We start from the raw sequence: 19,110 nt of genomic DNA on the forward strand, positions 1-19,110 counted from the left end.
CTCCTTTTTTATTAATCTTTAAATATTTAGAATGTTATGTAAATATAAAACATGAATAGCCAAGTTCTTGTTATACCTTACTGTAAGTCTGATTCCTAGCTGATTAAATTAAGACAGTGATCTATGTGGTCAGCTCAGTTGAGCACTGGCAGACATGAGATTTATTATTTCAGTCACTAAAACTTGCTGGAGAATTTAGTAACTCCCACCCAATGTAATGGCTATACTTCAGTTTAAATTGCAGGTAGTGTATTCTCTTAACAGGAAGTCTGAATTAGGCCACTTAAAATGAACAAAATTATGAAGCTGAGAAGCCTGTATTTCTTTGCATTTTTTTATCTGCAACATCAAAATAAATTTAATAAGGATAGATATAGCATTAAAAACTAATAACAGAAAGTAAACAAAAATATTCTTTGTCTTTCTGTGGTAGTAGTCTGTATTGCCACTTAAGCAAACAAAATCCTAAAAAATATTGTCCAGAATAAATTAAAATATTACTTTTTAAAATATATTTTAATTCATCCTACAAATATAAAAAATATGACTCTCTGACCACGTAGAGGAAAGCAAAGAAGCAAATAAGGATAAAGAGAAGAAAAAAAAGACAGAAAAGTTATTAATAGGTCTGTAATGATAGGAAGTTTATTCTAGGGTTGAGGTAAAACTTAATGGTTCATAAATAGCAAATTCATTATGTTTTTAATACTCAGGTTATATTAACACTATATAACATCTTTATGGTACCATTAGTACCTCTTAATCCTAAACTCAATTTGGAAATAAATATTTCCAAATCTTTTTTTCATGGAACAATTGGCTAAATAAATTATTTTAAAAATAAATATTATCTGATTAGTGCATGGCTCATTCAATCATAAACAGACTTATAAATGTTTTATGTCAACTCTTACACGGACTTCTTAAACGTTAACAAATTAATTTATTTTAAAGGCCATATCAAGGTGAAAACACCAGGGCCATAGGCAGCAGGACAATACATCACAGAGCCATTTCTCATTCAGTCACAGTAATGGCAAAGGATATGTTAAGACATAAAACGTGATATGGTTTGTTAAATATTCATTTATAATTTGCATTCATTATTAAATCATGTGTTAGAACTAATCTTTAATCTCAAAAATACATAATGTGTCGTAAACTCTATTTGAAAACATAACAATAAATATTTTATGCTTTTCATGTTGCTTTTTAAAGGTTGACTACAATACACTGAAATGCTTGTCATTAATGTCATCTAATTATTCCAAAGAGATTTCGTCTATGCTGATGTTGATTTCAATAATTTATTTCAACCTTTAGGTCAATATAAAATAAATACCTGTTTGGGAGATGGTATGTTCTATGATTAATGACAATTTAGCTGCCCCAGTACTCCATGGCAACACTGTAGTTCATTGTCTGAAACGTTTGCGGTGCAATGCAGTAGCTCCAAGAGGCTTATTTTATAGCGGTCCCTAACAGTTTGCTTGGTGATAACAGTGACACTTGCTTTTCTACATGTTCTATTTCATTGCTTGTGATTGCTGGAGATTTTCTTTATATGACACAATAGCTTAAACATTTTCACTATCGGGAGGTATACTGACTAGAATGCTATTCAATTTGCATTTTGTACACTGAGAAGAAAGGTCTGTATGAGAGGGCTGAGTGTGACGAACAAGTGATTTGTATTATAGAAGACTAGGAGCTACTCAACGAACCACGTAAAAACAGTTCATTAAAATGTTTATGTGCTTGGCTGGTTAATGCAAAGAAAGCTTTATTGCAATCTTATAAAACCTCAGTAACTTCAGGTTGAAGTGAGATCAATGCATCTGTATTAATTCAGACAAATGCTCAGTTCAGGTTAACAACCACCAAAAAACATGGCAAGAAACAACATTCTTGAAATCTTTCTTCCAAACCAAAACAACGTTTTAGTATCTAACTTGTACAACTACAGAACTTCCTTACTTAGTGAAAGATTTTTGGATGGAGCTACCATCTCTCTAGATTTGCCTCGATCTTTTCAACCCTGAAATGTCCGTTAGGTGGAATCTGAGCGTTTGGACATCTGCTAACTCTGCAGTACTTGTGCTGAGGCACTGTGAATATGTGGGATGCACTTAAAGTATGTATTGTGTCCTGTACATGCACTATGCACCTCACTTTACATACAATTCGGGAAGAATTCTGGTTATCCTATTTTTGAAGACTACAGTAAAGAAGAAAGAAGTCAAGCCTCTAAATTATATTTCCCATTTAACTGTTGACTTGTCCTATGAGTAAGCACTTATCTGAAAATAAGGATGTCAGTGAAATGGCCTTTTTTTTTTTGTTTGATTGTTTTTTTTTATCTAGGCACAATGAGTTTCCGAGAAGGTCCTGAACATAGAGTGTGATTGGCCTAGATAGATGCTATGGGATTAATATTAGTAAAAGTAAAGCCCTTGTAAAATAAGGTTTCCTGCTCCTTGTCAGAGACAGTGGCAGAGAAAGCTACAAAGCTACAATTCTTCCCACTAGCTTAGCAGGCAACTAGCAAAGAGTGTCTGCAAGAAACGTGACATCCTGGAGATTCTCCAAAAGCTAAAAAGTTGGCCTGTGTATGAACCCTAAGAAGAGTAGGTGGAGCTGTCTGAGAAACCATGCTGGGCTGCCTAAGAACTTAGAATTAGTTGGGTGGCGTTTTTGATTAATAAAGTAATGAAGCAGACCTCCCTTCCCTAAAAGCAATACCTTAGTTGAACAGTGGGGAATCTACTCTTATTACTCGCATTCTCTTGAAAATAGTGGTAAGAGAGGAAAGAAATCTCTGTAAAAGATGCACAGTCAGAGCAAACCCCTGATTCCTAATCAGCCACATCCTCTCCCTATCCTTCTGGAGAATATGGGCCATCAATTTCCCCATAAGATGAAGGGGAGGCAAAGCAATAGTTTAGCATCCTATGCATTATCTCTCTTTTTATGATTACAAATAGAGCACTTATGTTCACTGACCCATATCTCATACCAGACATCAGTAGCCAGGTCCAGATTTAGGTTATTGTTCCAGCGCTGGATTAGGCCATGCGATCAGAATCAAATTTATCTAAAATGATCACTTGATTGTGACGTTCCTTACTGGCACTGTATGTATGCACAGCCAAAGCTTGAAGACATAAAGCAAATGCTCTTGAGCCCCAAAAGAACAGTTGTCAGTGCTTTTACCGTGAGCTTCAGAAAGGTTGAGGAGACGCTCTCTATTGGGTTTAATTAAGCTGTCCTTTTGCTTGCAAGTTTAAAAGGGAAAAGCTGGTTTGCTCCCCATGTGGCTTTCCCAAACTCTTTCAGATGTAGCTGTAATCTTAAATGACCCTCAGTCCTGCAGCATATCAACTTGATGTGTATAATTGATTGCTAAACATTTTTTACAGCCTGTTAAATGGTAAGGCTAAAAAAAAAAGTAATCTATAAATGTTGATTAAAGTGCTTTTATGCAGAGGGGTCAGAGACATTAGCAAGTTAAAAAGAAAGTGTGAACTCTGCTGTGGTACTTCTAACCTGTACGCTTTATTTCACATAATTGATCCCACATGTCTACTCTAAGGGGTTTTTTGGTCAGATTTCAAACTGCAAATATTAAAATGTATTTAGAATAGAGTGTGCTTTAGTAAGGACACTATGCAGAATGCTCAGCAATGTAGACTGCTGGTATTATAATGGCAATGATTATAAAAGGAATAATTTAAATGACCACAGTAGCTTGTAATTGTGGGGTAAGGTAGGAGGAAAAAAGAATCAAGGTGTAAAACCTCAGAGTAACAGTAAATCTGAAATGGATTAAGATAGACTTTCAAATGATAATTGCCGGTAATTTTGTTTTCATTATAATTTGTGGGGTTTTTTAATAACTGACATAAGGCATAATGTATTTTTCAGGGCTCTGTGATAGCTAGCCAACAAATGGAATCTGTCACAAAATATTTGCAGCTTCTGTTAGTGAGAAGGGTATGATGCTGTTACAACTACAGACTGAAAAACATTCTGAGTGTACATACATGAGGTTTTTGGCTTAATAACGTAATGACTAGGTATTTGCAACAGAACAAATTGTTTATCTGTTTGTAAAAAAGCAAATAATAAATCTTCGACCCTTGTTTGGGAAACAATGCCTCAAGAGTTTAATAAGCATAACTTTTTAATACCAATATGATATTCTGGATTTTTTCTTTAAATAATTAGTACTGTTAAAGAAATAATTAGTACTGTTAAAGAAAAGGTGTAACTTGCTAGAGTTGCCCTGCCACGGTAGCTATCTATGAAATTCACAGGATTAGAACAATAGTTTGGTCATTACTATTACTCTGCTAATTATGCCAGTTAATGCTATTTACAAAAAGCATTCACTATGAATTGCACACCGATGCATCGGATGGTGAATATAAACTAAGAGCTTTCTATATATTGTTGAACATCCAATGTATAAAAGGAAGTTTTAGTCTGTACCAATCCAAGCAGGATTTGAAACAGTTATTTAGGGGTGAAAAATTCAATGTTTCTTGTATGGAACTCCTGAACTATCCCCTTCCTCTATATAGGTTGGTTTGTCTGTTGTTCCTAAAAAACCCTAAATAATAGAAGCTTTATTTTCTTGGATCCCTTTTTAATAGATTTAAACATAATTTAATTTAATTGTCTGGAATGTGGTAGTTCAATTCTTATTTTCATAAACATGACATTTCAAAGGGATGTTTTATATTTGTATCTGTGCTATTGGAAACTGGATAGAATATTTATCTGGATGGTAAATTCTAGCAGGTGTTTGGTGATTTTTTTTTTTATTATTATCTTAAAGTTATGAAGTTATTTTAATTAGTAATATCACCTGCCAAAGATATGTGCCACTTCTAAGAGTGAGATATAAACTGAAGTGATTTATTTAAAAAAATGCTCAAGAAGATAGAATTCACTTTTGAGATTTTAATTTATTTTTCATGTAATCTAAAACTATAAATTCTAGTAACATAACCTTAATGTTATTTCAATTCCCCCATTTACCCATAAATAGGATCAATACTCTTAATGCTGTATGGAATTTTTAAACTTTTATTTTTATTTTTTTAAAGAGAAGACAAAATGGGTTTAATTAAAAATAAACCAGTCATTATTAGGGTACTACTCCTACAATGTTTCAAGCATGTCACAACTTTTCAGCTGCATTGGACAATACGAGTTAGCTAAAATGAATTTAGAATCAAAACCAGACAAAAGCTCCAAGCAATAAATCCTATTGTAGTGGTAAAATGATAGGGAAAGCGACAAGAGGAAATGAGAAAGGAATATCTCTCTTAACAGGAGGGGAGGTGTGGTTTATTTTTTAAATTTTGCAGAAAATTATCAGTAAGGCCTTTTTTTTTTTTAAACTGCACAGTACAAAATTAGCTATGTGCCTGACTTTAACTTGAAAGCTATGTAACTTGGACAAAATATTTCTGGAATAAGTTTTATTTAAGACAGCACAACAACACTGAACTTAGAAACATGTTTGTGTCTTTTTTTCATGACTAGCCCATGTCTATTCTCTATGAAATTGATGTCAAAAAAGTATTATATATTTTCAGTGGGAAATAGAAGGCTGCCCTCTACTATCCTTGTCAGGACGTCGTATCCCTTTAATCATACTTTTCATTTCAGTACATTGAAATTTCCGTTACCAAGGACAACATCATAAATAAAAGTGTTTGTGAAATTTTTACCTGCAGCTTCCTAACTTTGTGCATTAAGCATGAGACTAGCAGAGAGGTGGTCAAATGTGAAAATTTATAATCATTTATTACGTACGGCTGAAGCGAGAAGGGAATAAAAGCGTGAAGGCATACATCTATAAACTGGAGCAGAAAAGCTTAAATGAAAAGTAAAGTGAATTTCTGTGTCTTGTCATAAAGTAATGAGAAGCTAGAGCTTTATTCATAGCAACCCAAGATGCATTTACTCTCAATCTAGCTTTAGCAGTAAATGCTTCCCTGATGTATTGCTTTGGACTTACAAAGAAATATTTGTGCTCTACATAATAGTATAGTTAGGAGAATTACTGCATGGCTGAGGAGATTCTATAAAGGTTTATAGCTGGTGGTGTTACTGTAATTTAATCACAATATAGCTAATGTAGTACTTTAATATCACAGGTTACTTTTTTATTTACCATTTATTAGTAACTGACAGTCAATCATCACCACATCATAAACAAATCACGCAGGATTCCATAGGAACCCTGAAGTTCCAGAATGGATACACTGTAGCTCTTAATGTGCTCCATAATGAGCTAAATATCAAATTATCTTTTAACGGTGTAATCGTCTAAGTCAGGGTTCTTGTTTTCAGTTCATCAGCCAAAGAAAATGTTTCATGTCATGAATACAATTAGTGTTGCATATTGTGCATACATGTGTGAGGTAATGCACCAATCCATTACAAGCAATACTGGAGAACGTTTTCAAAAATATGAAGATGACTCAGGCAAAACGCACCGTGTATAGGAATTTGCACATATTGATGAATGAGTTTATATAGACTAAGAATTATGCCCTCTTAATTTCAGCCACCTTTTTGTTAGGATTACTCTGTTTTGTAAATTGAGAAAGTAAATGTAGCTAGTAAATGTAGTAGAGTCCATCCAGTGCTCTTCAGGCACTGAAATCTCAACATATTATTTGTGATAAGAATGATTTATATAGTTTTTTCTTTATTGTCCTTTTTTAGGTGCACTGTAGGATCGACTGCCCCCAGTTTTGTGTTTATGATCAGCTTTTATTACAGAATCACAGTATTGCATCTGAAGGTGCTTGTGTTAGCCAAATTAAACGCTGATTGGAACTCTGGAAGTATTGCCTCTTTGGAATGAAAATTGTGGTTCTCCCAAGAGCCTAAAGACACTGTGGTCTTTTAATTGCAAACAAAATCTTTGTTTTTCACTCTCTAGCTGTAGGAGAATGACTAGTAACCAACATCAGACTGCCACGTTGACTAATACGTAGCAGTAATAAGCCACACACAGACGTATGTTTGTAGGCTATTGGTGCATGTTCGGGGTACACTGCAAAGAAACAGGCTGAAGACCAAGTGCCTTCGATCACTCGAAAGGCTTGCCAGTAAGTCTAGTAATGCACACCCTGGCATGGCTTATTGCTATTAGACTATGTCTCTTTAAAATATAATTTCATGCGATCTACCCTTTTATGGTGAAAAATACCTCCTCGAAGAAAAATGTAAAATATTTGGAGGAGGTATATGAAAAAAAAACTGCTTTGCTATTAGATAGATTAGAATATGAAATCTCCTCTTCTATTCAGCATGGCATTGTTCATGTCTGCAGGTTCTCCAGACTAACCAGACATTTCCAAGTATTAAATCTGATGTAAAAGGAGTGCTGTTGATTTGACTTTTCTTAACTGACTAACTTAAAAAACCAAAAACTAAACAAGAAAACCCAAATCAAACCGAAACAAAAACCCCACTTCGCTATTAGAAGACCCTGTGAACATTGTTTTCCCTAAAATTACTGTACAAATCTTTCAGGTCATAGTAAACTCTTGAGTTTATTTACATATTTATTGACCCTTTGATGTAAGAGTTCTTCAAAAGGAACCTAAATCACTATGGTCTGCCCTTGTAGTTAGCTCAAGCAAATTGTCAGTTGTGCCATGCACAGCCAAATGAAAATGGCTATTGAATCTTTAAACATAGAATTATTGGTAATATGAAAAAAAAAATTGTAAAAGGAAGACACTAGTAGAAAGCCATATTAATTTCTGTCTCTATCTTCCTTTTTGCTTTTCAATGGAGCTCTGTCTACAGCCACTTCCAGCGCTTCCTTGAGTGGTCAGCAAAGATCCAATTTAAATCACACTGCACAGAGATGAATTAGTTCTTAGACATTATGTGATACTCTAACTGTCACTGTATCTTTTAAGGGCATTTTCTGGTTAGATTAACAATGGATTGAATTGCAGACACTAACCTCTATTTTGAAAGGAGGATTTAATACCACATGCATTCTATTAATACCTTCCTTGTGCACATATCCTATTCATAGCCTATATTGAATCTTGTTTCTTTTCACAGTTATCTTTTAAGAATTATTCTGCTGGCTAAGTTTGGGACTAAGTTTCTGGCAGTTAGCCCATCTGTTCTAATCTATTTTTATCGCACCTGTCTGAGCAGCCTGATACAGTCTCCTACTTCACACTTTTCTGCTCCTCTTCTTGTTTGACTCTTTCCTTTCCTCTTGTCATCCCTACTTTTCCTCACAGACCTTCTGATGATGTTGCCCCCGTGTTGCTTTGCTTCTCATCTGGAGTGACTGCTTTCCCTTTCTTGCTAACCACATGTATAATGCTAAGGAGGATAATGCTTAGTGTGGGAAGAGTGGGAAGGCTGGCATGAAAATGTTCTGTGATAGTAATGGATGGTCAATAAGAACTGAAAGAGGCGATGCAAAGGAAAGCAAGATGATTCTTTGGAGTATAAAACTTAAACAACTGCTTTTCATAAAATATGTTGTTAGAGCACTTTGTCTCATTTGCAAGCTAATGTGGAAATAGACCTTACTTTTTTTTTCCTTGCCATCTTAAATTTGTTTAACTGAATTATGAATTATTTAGTGCTGGGCAGAAATGAAAACTCAGTTCAACATAAATGATGCGTGAACTTGCATCAAATTTTCAGACCGGTTTTCTCAGAAAGAACCTTGAAAATGTGGGTTGTTTTTAGGTGTAAATAATTTGTTTTAGTATGCTCATCATTTTAAAATTCATCACTTTAAAATATACTTCTGTGAGGTCTTTAAAAACTCCAAAAAGAAGGCAAACAAAATTTTAATCTTTCTTACCCCCCCAATTAAATGTTTTTGTTTATTTTGCCATGAAAACTGAGAACATAGGCATTTTCAGTCAATCCTGAAATAGCAATTAATTTCACTGCCTATTTTCAGACAGTGATTGAAAAATCAATTATTTATACAGCCCTACAGTTAAATGGGCTTTTTTGTAAGGTAAAGTGCTGCAAGTTCTTTTTATTAATTATACCTGAGATACTGTTTTATATGTAGTATTTCTCAAATTTTTTCTAAAGGTCAACTACCATCATCAATTGAGCAGTTTAAGGCTTCATTGCGTAGTATGCAGAAAAACTATGAAGAGTCCTTCAAAGCACGTAAGCACAGTGGTTTTTACTCTAACTGCAACAATACACAATTGAAAGCAAAATTTCAAAGGCATCTTTGGAACCCAACATAGAGTATAAATCTAAATAGTTGAGATAGCTTGATTATGCATAAGTAATCAGAACCCACTGTGGCTTTCACAATCGTGTGGCAGGGCTGGCTCATAAAAGAACTCAAATTGTAAACTGAACATATTTGCTATGGAACAATCAAGAGAATGGAAGCGTGACCTTTGGAAACTATTTTCACATTAACATTTTTAGACTTAGAATAAATTTCTAAGTTTCTCTCTCAAAACAATGTAGTGTATATTTGACACCTGGATCTTTGGTTTGGAAACATCTGGCTTTTTCCTTTATCATCTGAATTACTATCCTTTTGAAAATATAAATTGGAAGTTTCAAAACTAATATTTGTAACTTTTTTCATATTATTATGAAAACCAGACCCCATCTTGCAAGCAAGGATGCAAAGACAGAAAAACAGGCAGGGAAAAAAAACCCCACAACCTTATTTCTGGGTAGTTGCTCATTCTGCTAAGAGTTTCAGATACACAACTATAATATCAGTAAGCTAATATATGGTTTTGAATATAATAGTGTATTATCATGGACCCATCAAAGATTTCCCAGGTCTGCAACAGTAGTTAGTCTAACTAATTTTGAAATTTATTTTGAAATTAGTACAACTCAGATGTTTGACCTGTGCAAATCTAGACCTAAGTGATTATTACCTCTCACAGAAATTCAGAACCAATAGAAATGTGTGATATCTGGTAAGTGGTAGCATTCAAATAATTTCTGATTACAGGGTTTTTTATGAACATGTTTTATATTTGTTTTTAAGGCAGTTATTCTTGCATCAACAATAGGGCAACAGTAATATCTGAAATGCCACAGATACAGTGATCTCCCTCTAATATTAAAAGGTGAGTATTATTCAAGAGAAGTATTCACTGACGTAGCACTGAAGGAGCTACAGACAGCACTTAGGGCTGTCTTGTCTTTATGCCCTTTTCTAATCATTCAAGAAGGAGTTTGTACCAATAACTGTACTGTTGTGTGCCAAAAGCTTTCTCTGTACTCAGGCAAAACTCCCATTTGAAAGCCCAAAGAGGCTTCTGCTAATAGAGGAGGGCAGCATCAGGAACGTAAAGTAATAGGAAAAGATGTATTTGGAATGAGGCCTCAAATACTGTGTTTTCTTTACAGTGTATCTCCACATCTAATCCAAACAGAATTGATCTGATGTGAAAAATGGGGGAGAGGATGTGGCAAAACTGTTCAGTCACATAATAAGGAGATTAGCTCTATGGGAAATAGTGTCTATCATGAATTCATCTGACTGGAGAGAATTTAGATAGAAAGCTTTTATGAGGTGGTTTTTTTTTTTTTAGGCTAGTAATGAAATCTAGGATGAATAACACTTCATCTAGAATGTGTGAAAGTCTATGTGTATCTTGACATCTTAAAGGAATACTTTAAGCTATATAGATTCTGTCTAGAGTTATAGCTTAAAAAAAAAATCCAACACATTCAATCATTAATCACGAGTAGTTATTATTGTACAGTCTTTGTTATAGTAAAATAAGAATGCTTAGTATACAGTCTGAGCAGCTGTTCTAAATGCTTTCAAATCTGTGGAAAAGATCCTGTTCGTTTCAATGGGCAACACTCAGGTGTTTTTTAGCCATTGACTGTAGGTTTTTAGGGCTCTGCCTATTATTTCTAAGAAGCCCAAGAAAAGAAATTTAGAAAAGCAGATACTGCACTCAGTATAGTTCACTGAAGTTTTTCTGGGATCTACAGATTCAGAGAAACTGTAACTTACGCTTATTGCCTAGTTGTGAGATGCTAGTAAGTGTAAGGAATACAGAATTTAGCTCAATCTGGTGTGAATCAACATTTTTTGCACCACTTAACACGTTAAAACCAGGTTTCGTGCTTATTTGTATGTGTGTTAACTTGTTTTGGGTGGAGCAGACCAACCTTTAGAATGAGAATGTAATGCAAAATTTTTTCAATACAAAAGGTTTTAAAGAGATGTTATTGTTTTAAAGAGCATGGATTAATTATTTGGGTGAAATATAATCCATTTCCCTGTATGTTCCCTAGCTCAGTAAAAGTACTTGCAGAAATTTTTATAAAATGAGAAAGCATGGTTTAATAATAGAGAAAGTCATCTCTGAGCTGATGACAAGCACAAGGAATAGATAGCAGTTGGAAGAAGTTATAAGCTGGTAAAAGTAAGTAGATAGAATGAAATTTGCAGTTCTTTCCCAACAGCTAGTATTCTAAGTACAATGTTGTATAGAAAGACACTTTTTGTACAGCGGTGGAATCATGCCATGGCATAGCAAGACCAAGCTCTGAGTACACGTTAGTTTGGTTTTTTTTTTTTCCAAATCACTCTGTATGTATATGTGTGAACAACAGACTGCTGAAAAAACGGACAGAAGCGTGACACTCTATCTCTCTGTGACTTGAGCTGTATCTATCTTTACATTTTTGATGTATATGGTTAAGGTGGGATTATGGTAATTAATTTGATCAGAAAGAAACCAGCTGGCTTCATGTCTTGGCTTTGCATGCAGTCAGTATGCTGCGAAAGAATATCTTGCCTTGTAAAGCATAACTCTGAAAAGAATAAAGAGAAGCAGGAAACCTTTTAATAGTATGATAAATTTCCATTAAAAAAAATTAATCCTGTAGCCCTGACTGTAATGGTTATAGACTTATTGCAAAGGTCAAGTTGTCCTCTTTAAAGACATGGAAAAAAGGACCCTGATCACCTCAAAAAGTAGATCAACACAGGCTTATCTAGGTGCTCCAATAGGATCTTGTTAAGGTGGTTAAAAAAAACCCTCAGATGACATATTTAAGTCACGTCAGAAATTTGCTGTATCTGCCATATGATAGCTTATCCTGACATCTAAAGAGCGTATCCTTGCTTAAGCAGAGAGGTGGACAGATGACCTCTGTAAGTCCCTTCCAAACTTTTTTTTTAAAACATGAAAACTTCCTATCATTCTAAACATACCTTTGTGTGGAGAGGTTATTGCTGACTTTATCTAGAACAAACTTCAGGCTTACATTTGGCAACATGGAACGCTAATCTGCTAAGGCTGTGGAGAATCTGAGTTGCTCTTTTTATATACTACAACCCAGTTACTCTACTGCACATATTATATATATAATTTCATCTAAAATTTCCTATTTGGCTCCTTAGCAGCATGTGTTTCTGAGAAGGAAAGGTGCTATAGCATCGCTGGTAACCGAGGTGAGGGTTTTTTGTCATTAAGCTCTAAGAATTATGATAGTAGGCCATTCATCTGGTTAAAATCAGATTTTTTCAACTGTTGCTGCTCCTTTCCTTAAAAGCGGTTGAACCAGTGTTTCAAAAATCGTCACTTTTTGAATCATCAAAATTTCTATGGATAAAAGACAGACTTTCTGTTTTGGGCTATTTGCTGATATCATTTTCATTATGGGATAGATTTGTCTTTGTGGCAACAAAGCCTGAAAAACTGTATACTTAATTTCTTGCAGAGGTTCTTGGTGTGGAATCCAGATACTCTACCTACCCATCCCCACTTCATCTGACATTAATGGAAGTATCTTTCTAACATGGCTCTGAACTAAGGAAGTATCATCTGGTTCTACACGCAACTAGGACAAAGAGGAATTATCTCCAAGGCCATACCAAAGAGTATTTTACAGGGTAGGTTGCTGATTTGCTCCAGGGCCTTTGCTATGACAATTTATTACTACCAAATTTCTGAGGATCTGTTAACTTGATAGCCTTACAAAAATTTCTCCTTGTTCTTTTTTTTTTTTTTTAACTTATAGTTTTTATACGCAGAATCAAAGTCATGTTGTCTCCTTCTATTTGCCAAGTCTGCAAGTACTACTTCAAGTGGTAACTAGAAGAGCTGAAGTTGCTCATGGGACAGTGACTTCAAAATTTCACAACAGTACTGTTTCAAATGTCAAATTTGTTAACTGTTGAAGTAAAGATTTCTAACTTCTTCATCTACAGTAGAAAAATCCTGTAATTTTGGAATTTGGTATCCTTTGCATCAACCCTGATGTTGTATGACACAAGTTTCTTGAGCCTTATAGATTCTAGCACTGGTCTGCATTTAAAACAAACAGTAAACCCCTAATCTGTCTTTGCCAAGACAATTTTTAATTCTTTTAGGATTACAGGAAGACTGCTTGTGTGAGTAAAATGAGTTCTATTTGCAATCTGCAGTTTCCATTACCGCAATACAGTTATTTTTTAATTTATGAAAAAATAAGCAGAATTAGTTCAGTATAGCTGCATATGATCTACTATCTTTCTTTCTCCCATACAGCAGAAAATTTCTTGCAACACAAACTTTTTCACTGATGGAAATTTTTAAGTTCATACTAGAGGCATTCTTTAAAATATTGAATTGTTTTTATTAGGTATTAATTTACTAAGAATGTATTTCATTGATTTTAATTCTTCTACAATTCTTCTATATAGTGTTTACATGCGTATTTTGCTAATATGGTTTTATTTAATTGACCTTTTGAAGTATTCCAGTATGGATTTTAGTAGTTGAGAATTCTTAAAAATCCTTTAAAGTTATGTCAAACAAATGAAAGATCAAAGGCTTAAAAATTAACAGGAGAAGGATGAAGTAATTCCACATACTTGAAAATGGGTATGTTGAAAAAGTGCTGAAATTCAAAATATTAAAAGTATCAGTGTAACATTCTCCACCACACCAAAAAATGATTGTAATTTATTGTTTAATCTTGAATGAAATATGCCATCTATAAAAAGAAGCTTTTAGGAAATGTCAAATAGTAACAGATTGAGAGACAAATGTTAAAATCAGGGAGAGAAACTTCTGATAAAAGAACTGCTATGCAGGTTTCTGTTGCCCTACAGCAGAATGAACTTCTGATAAGAGTGTCAGCTTTCAGTGGTACCACCCAAATTGGAACAGATCCTGACAAACTTGCTAAAGATTAGAACTGTCCATAGACTGATTTATTCAAGATAGCAAGGACAATTCTGTTAAGACCTGCCAAATTTAAAAGCTGAGCAATCCATTTACGCCCGGCACAGAGTGATAAACAGAATTGTAATTAAGCACGCAGCAGTTCTGTTCTTCAGTCTCCAAAAGGCAGGATTCTAGCTCAGCCAAAGGTTTTTAACTTCTAGTCGATGTCTACCAAGAACATGTCCTACTTTTCGATGAGACTTGAAAAATGACAGGTGTGCTTTTATGTTCTCTTTTCTCTACACATGGCCACTTTTTCTGTGTAGAAACCTTTAACCTTTCCAAGGCATAGATGGCTTTATTCTGTGTTTATATGCTACTTAGCGTAATGTGGTTACAGTTCTCTGGGTGTTCATACATGCTATCGGAACACAAAGAAAAAATACAAATGTGCCTTCTATGCTTCTTAATGAAGGATATATTTTTTTTTTTAATCCCAATAAATATAATAAACAGTTCTAAATAAAATTACTAGCTTGATCACAACACTGCTTAATTCCTGGAAGCCAAAGGACATCTGACCAGCCTGAGCAACTGAAGGGTTGAGGCAGCCGCTCACAGAACCATACTGCAGGTAACACCATGGCCCACTGAAGAAACAGAGAAGCTCTTATTTTTTGCAGTTAATGAGCTAAAGAAACTGAACTATCAATTATGTAAGACCATATTATTTTTAACATTTCAAACCACCTGAGGATCATTACCTCTTTCTTTTCATCTCAGATGGACCACAAACTATCCTGTAGAGGTAATTGTTGATGACAGTGTTGTGTGGAAAATTACCCCTCATTATCAGTTGTGGGTGCCCAGACCTCGTAACTCATTGCAAGCAATAAGTAAAATCCTCGTTGGGCTGATTTTATTAGCATAATTTATTGATGTTAAAGGAAAAAAACCCACCACCACCACCATGATAAAACAAAAAAAAACACAAAAAAACTCCCAGAAGTCTACAAGAAGAATTAAGATAAGAAGGTCCACAGCACTTCATATCTCTAACAGTTAAATATTTAAATGAGCTGCTATCAAACTCAAGAAAAGCAAAAACTTGGCATACCTATTTCAGATCTGGAATCTTTAATATTTGTTTCTGAATCTTCTATAAGATTACTGTATATTTTCTATAAGATAAAGTAGCTAACTAGTTTGTCTATCTGTGATTATATGAGATTCATAGATTTCAGAAGAGACTGAGAAGCAATTAAAAACATTATTTGTGCATTTCTAGGTTAAAAAGAAAGCATTCCAGTGTATTGGAAGGCTTGAATGTTTTGGTTTTTCTTTTTTTTTTAGTCTTTATATTGTAGCAAACAATATTGTTTGGACTGATAGTTTTGGCAAGATTTTTCTCATGAAAGTATCTGAATAACAAGCAGTGTGTGATTTTACTTACTCTTCTGGGAGCAGCCTGAGAAAGGAGGTTTTTTTTTTTTTTCCTTGGTCTTAACAACAGCTGATTATTCTCTGCTTCTTACTATGGCATCTACCCATTCCAGCCTCTTGCCTGGGAGGGAAATCCCTAAAATCCTGAGAACCTGAAATAGGGATAGGAGGAAATAAAAGGGTACACTTTATACGTATATATATATATGTATATAAAGCAGGCCCTGATCAGATTAATAAATAAAAATGCTTACCTTATTTATATATTTTTACACTATTTACGTTTGTATCGTTAGCATTAACATTAAAAGCTGTCACTGATAGCAAAAACTTAATGACTCTCTAAAAACTCTGTACCAGGGGACTTTGTTTACAATGATTTTTTGCAGAACATTCAGTTACAAAATACTTGTGATGCTGCTTATATTGCTCTATGTTGAATAATTTGATTAATCAGCTGCCAGTTGCCTATGTTGAACGCAATTATGATGTTCTCATCTTACTTCCTATAACTTCAATATTTACTTTTATCTCATATAAAACTAATTTTATTTCAGTGTAACTTTAGAGAAAGTTTCCGATCTTTTTTTCCTCACAGTCTAAACAGAGATTTCAGATGATACTGTGAAAGGACTTAGGTCCATTAACACTGTATTTAAAAAGATAACTGGGATTTTATTCTACAAATAATTTTGCACGTGAGTAATTCACTTATCTGAGTTGCCAAGCTTCTGGATTCTGGTTGTTCAGTTTATAAATAAGCAGCATGATATAATTGTGGTATATTTCACATGAAAGCACACTCAAAAATGTACCTGTCTATTCTTTGAATCTATTTTTACTTATTGTTGAGGTCATTGATGTAATCTGTAAATAACCGAAAGCAAGTATTGGATTTGGGCTTTTTTTAAAACTAAACAAAAGAAATGAAACAAAACCACTCTCTCTCCCAAGGATTTTATGCTGGTATTGGGTAATCCATGGAAATATTACATATGAATAATATCTCTTATTACTCCCTGCCTAGTAACATAGTGATTTTGCTGATGAGCAAATCCAGAATTAATCAAACTGTCTTCAAGTAATTTGCATGTTGGATTAAAAAGTTGTAATTTCTTTGTTGCTCAATGTAGTTTATTTTCAGAAAATATTTTCTGTTTCAAAGTGAAGTTTTTTCCTTGATACATTCAAGTGGTCATATTAATATTAATATTACAAGATGAGGTCGCTTTACAAATAAATTTAAAAATAGGTTATAAGTATGTGGTGAATCTGAGTTACAGAAGCATTTTCTTCAGAAACTTTATTTTTTGCATTTTATTTCAATTTGCTATTTTGTTCTTCCTAGTAATTTGCCTGTACGTCCAGGATTCTGCCTGCAGATTGCAAGAATCAGTAACATGTTGTACCGTTAGCTTAGATCCTGGAAACACATCCTTCAATAAGGAAAAAGTTTGGAGAAACTCACTGAAGTGAGTGTTTTGTTTGTTTTTAGCTTGCTTTGTCTAATAATAGACCAATTTGAAGCAAGCTGTTAAATGAACTTTGATAAATCATGCATACTATTTGCTTACTTGCATTCTTTCTTTTTTCTGTTCTCGTACATCTCTTATTTTCTCCTTATTTAAATTTCTAAAATAATTAAGTGGGGTGTATACATTTGTCAATATATATATGCAGGAATATATTTTTAGTGTAGAATTTAGTAACGTATGTTTTCCTAATTTCAGTTAAAAAAAAAAAAAAATCAAAAGTAGAGATGTTTGCTGCTTCTCAGTTTGCTTTAGTATCTTTGTTTTCTTTTTTTTAATTATTTTGCAGGTTTTTTCAGAAGACCATTCAAATATAAAATTAATTTTTCTAATTAATGTTTTAGATCCTTTGGTGCTAAGTTTTTCATTGCCAAACAGTTGAATACCACAAACACTGTAGGGATGCGCTCTCACATTATCAAATAAATGCTCAAGGTAGAGCTTATAATGTTGAAAAATAGAAAAATAAATTGACCTTGATGAAGTGTGTCTTCTTTTGTCTGTTCCCAGGAAAGTTTATTTCAGGTATTTCTACTGCTGAAATGATTAGAGTTAACAGCTTTTTCCCTCCATTTTATTTTACAGGGTCTCTTCATCTTCCTGATATATGGGGTGTACAACACAGAGGTAAGTCTGCTTGGAGTATCTCAAGGCTGACAGAGTGAATGAGAGAAATGACAGGTTTCTTATCTTGATAACTGAGGGACAAAGTTGGCTTTCCATATGAGTGTCCTACTGCCCTTCATGCTTGGACTAGCTTATATGCATCCCAGCTTACCATTAAACACAGACACCCTGAATAAAGGGACAGACTCATTTCTCATAGGCATTGACTAATATTTTACTGCTGCTTTAAGTTTTTTGAATTCCTGGTCTTTCTTTTAACACTTAGCTAAACCTGACAGTCCTAAACTTTCATTATTTAATTTACATTTTAAAATTAACTGTTAGTTCACATGCTATTTAAAGGAAACTATTCAAATTATAAAAGGTACAAGTTTTACTTACTTCACTTCAAAATTTTGTTGGGTATAGAAATTGCATCAAATTGCATTTTTTTACATCAATTAGGTATTTTTAAAATTTTTAAAATCTGACCCAAAGCTTCGTAGCAGTTACACCTATGGAAAGTACTTCATCTTTACAGGTTGAACTGTCATAATGGGAAATACCTTGGACAGATAAAGCATAAAAATCGTAAGGAATTTATCCACCTTGTTCCATTACTTCCGTTATGTTAATGCTAAAAATTAATGTTAATGTGTTCAATTCCAAGTTTTTAAGCTAAGGTACCTCTGCAGTTTACATTTCAATAGAATTTGGAATTCAGTAGTAAAATCCTATAGAAATATAAAAGGCTTTCAAAGTCAATAGTTAGAAATTAATTAGAATTCTATTCAGATTTTACTAGCATCCAAGCGGGCATATCCCATTAGAAAAATAGTGAAAAAGGTCTCCTGATTGCTTTCACCAAAAAAAGCTATTTCAAAATAACGAAACTTTTATCTCGTTTCCGTTATAAGGATGAATTATTTCCGTACATGCAACTAAAACAATTGAGTATTAGTAGTAATGTGGGTTTTGTAGTAACAGTGGGGTCCACTGCTCGAAGCAGAGGACGATAAGCTGGTGGTGAGGTGTACTAGCTAGCAGGTGGCTAGATGTGCAGCCGACGTGCCAGTGCTGTATCCTCAGCTGGTAGGAGGTTGTGTCACGTGGACGTACTTCACAGTTTGTACGCGGTGAGGATTTCCAATGAAATGTGCACCAGCGGCGTGAAAGTGGCGTCTGTAAAATATGCCCGATTGAAAGATCAGATTAAAATATTCTTTCTTATTGGTAGTATCTCACTTCTGGGAGTAGCTTCATTAACTCAGTGGCGTTACGTTCAACTAATGTCATTGTTTTGAGATAAAAGCAGCAACAGACGTACTACTATCTGACTTTTTAAT

General features: G+C 34.1%; 1 long non-coding RNA gene across 1 annotated transcript in view; it reads left to right on the plus strand.

Annotated features, from left to right (window-relative positions):
* Window positions 1-17,887, plus strand: part of LOC142085035 (uncharacterized) — a 31,393-nt gene extending 13,506 nt beyond the window's left edge. Inside the window, exons 4-7 of the long non-coding RNA XR_012674533.1 lie at window positions 10,056-10,133; window positions 12,754-12,925; window positions 16,975-17,098; window positions 17,744-17,887. This is a non-coding gene — a long non-coding RNA (uncharacterized LOC142085035). The remainder of the gene's footprint in view (window positions 1-10,055; window positions 10,134-12,753; window positions 12,926-16,974; window positions 17,099-17,743) is intronic.
* The last annotated feature ends 1,223 nt before the right edge of the window (window positions 17,888-19,110 follow it).

The sequence above is a fragment of the Calonectris borealis genome, chromosome 8 (assembly GCF_964195595.1).
Source record: "Calonectris borealis chromosome 8, bCalBor7.hap1.2, whole genome shotgun sequence".
NCBI lineage: Eukaryota > Metazoa > Chordata > Aves > Procellariiformes > Procellariidae > Calonectris > Calonectris borealis.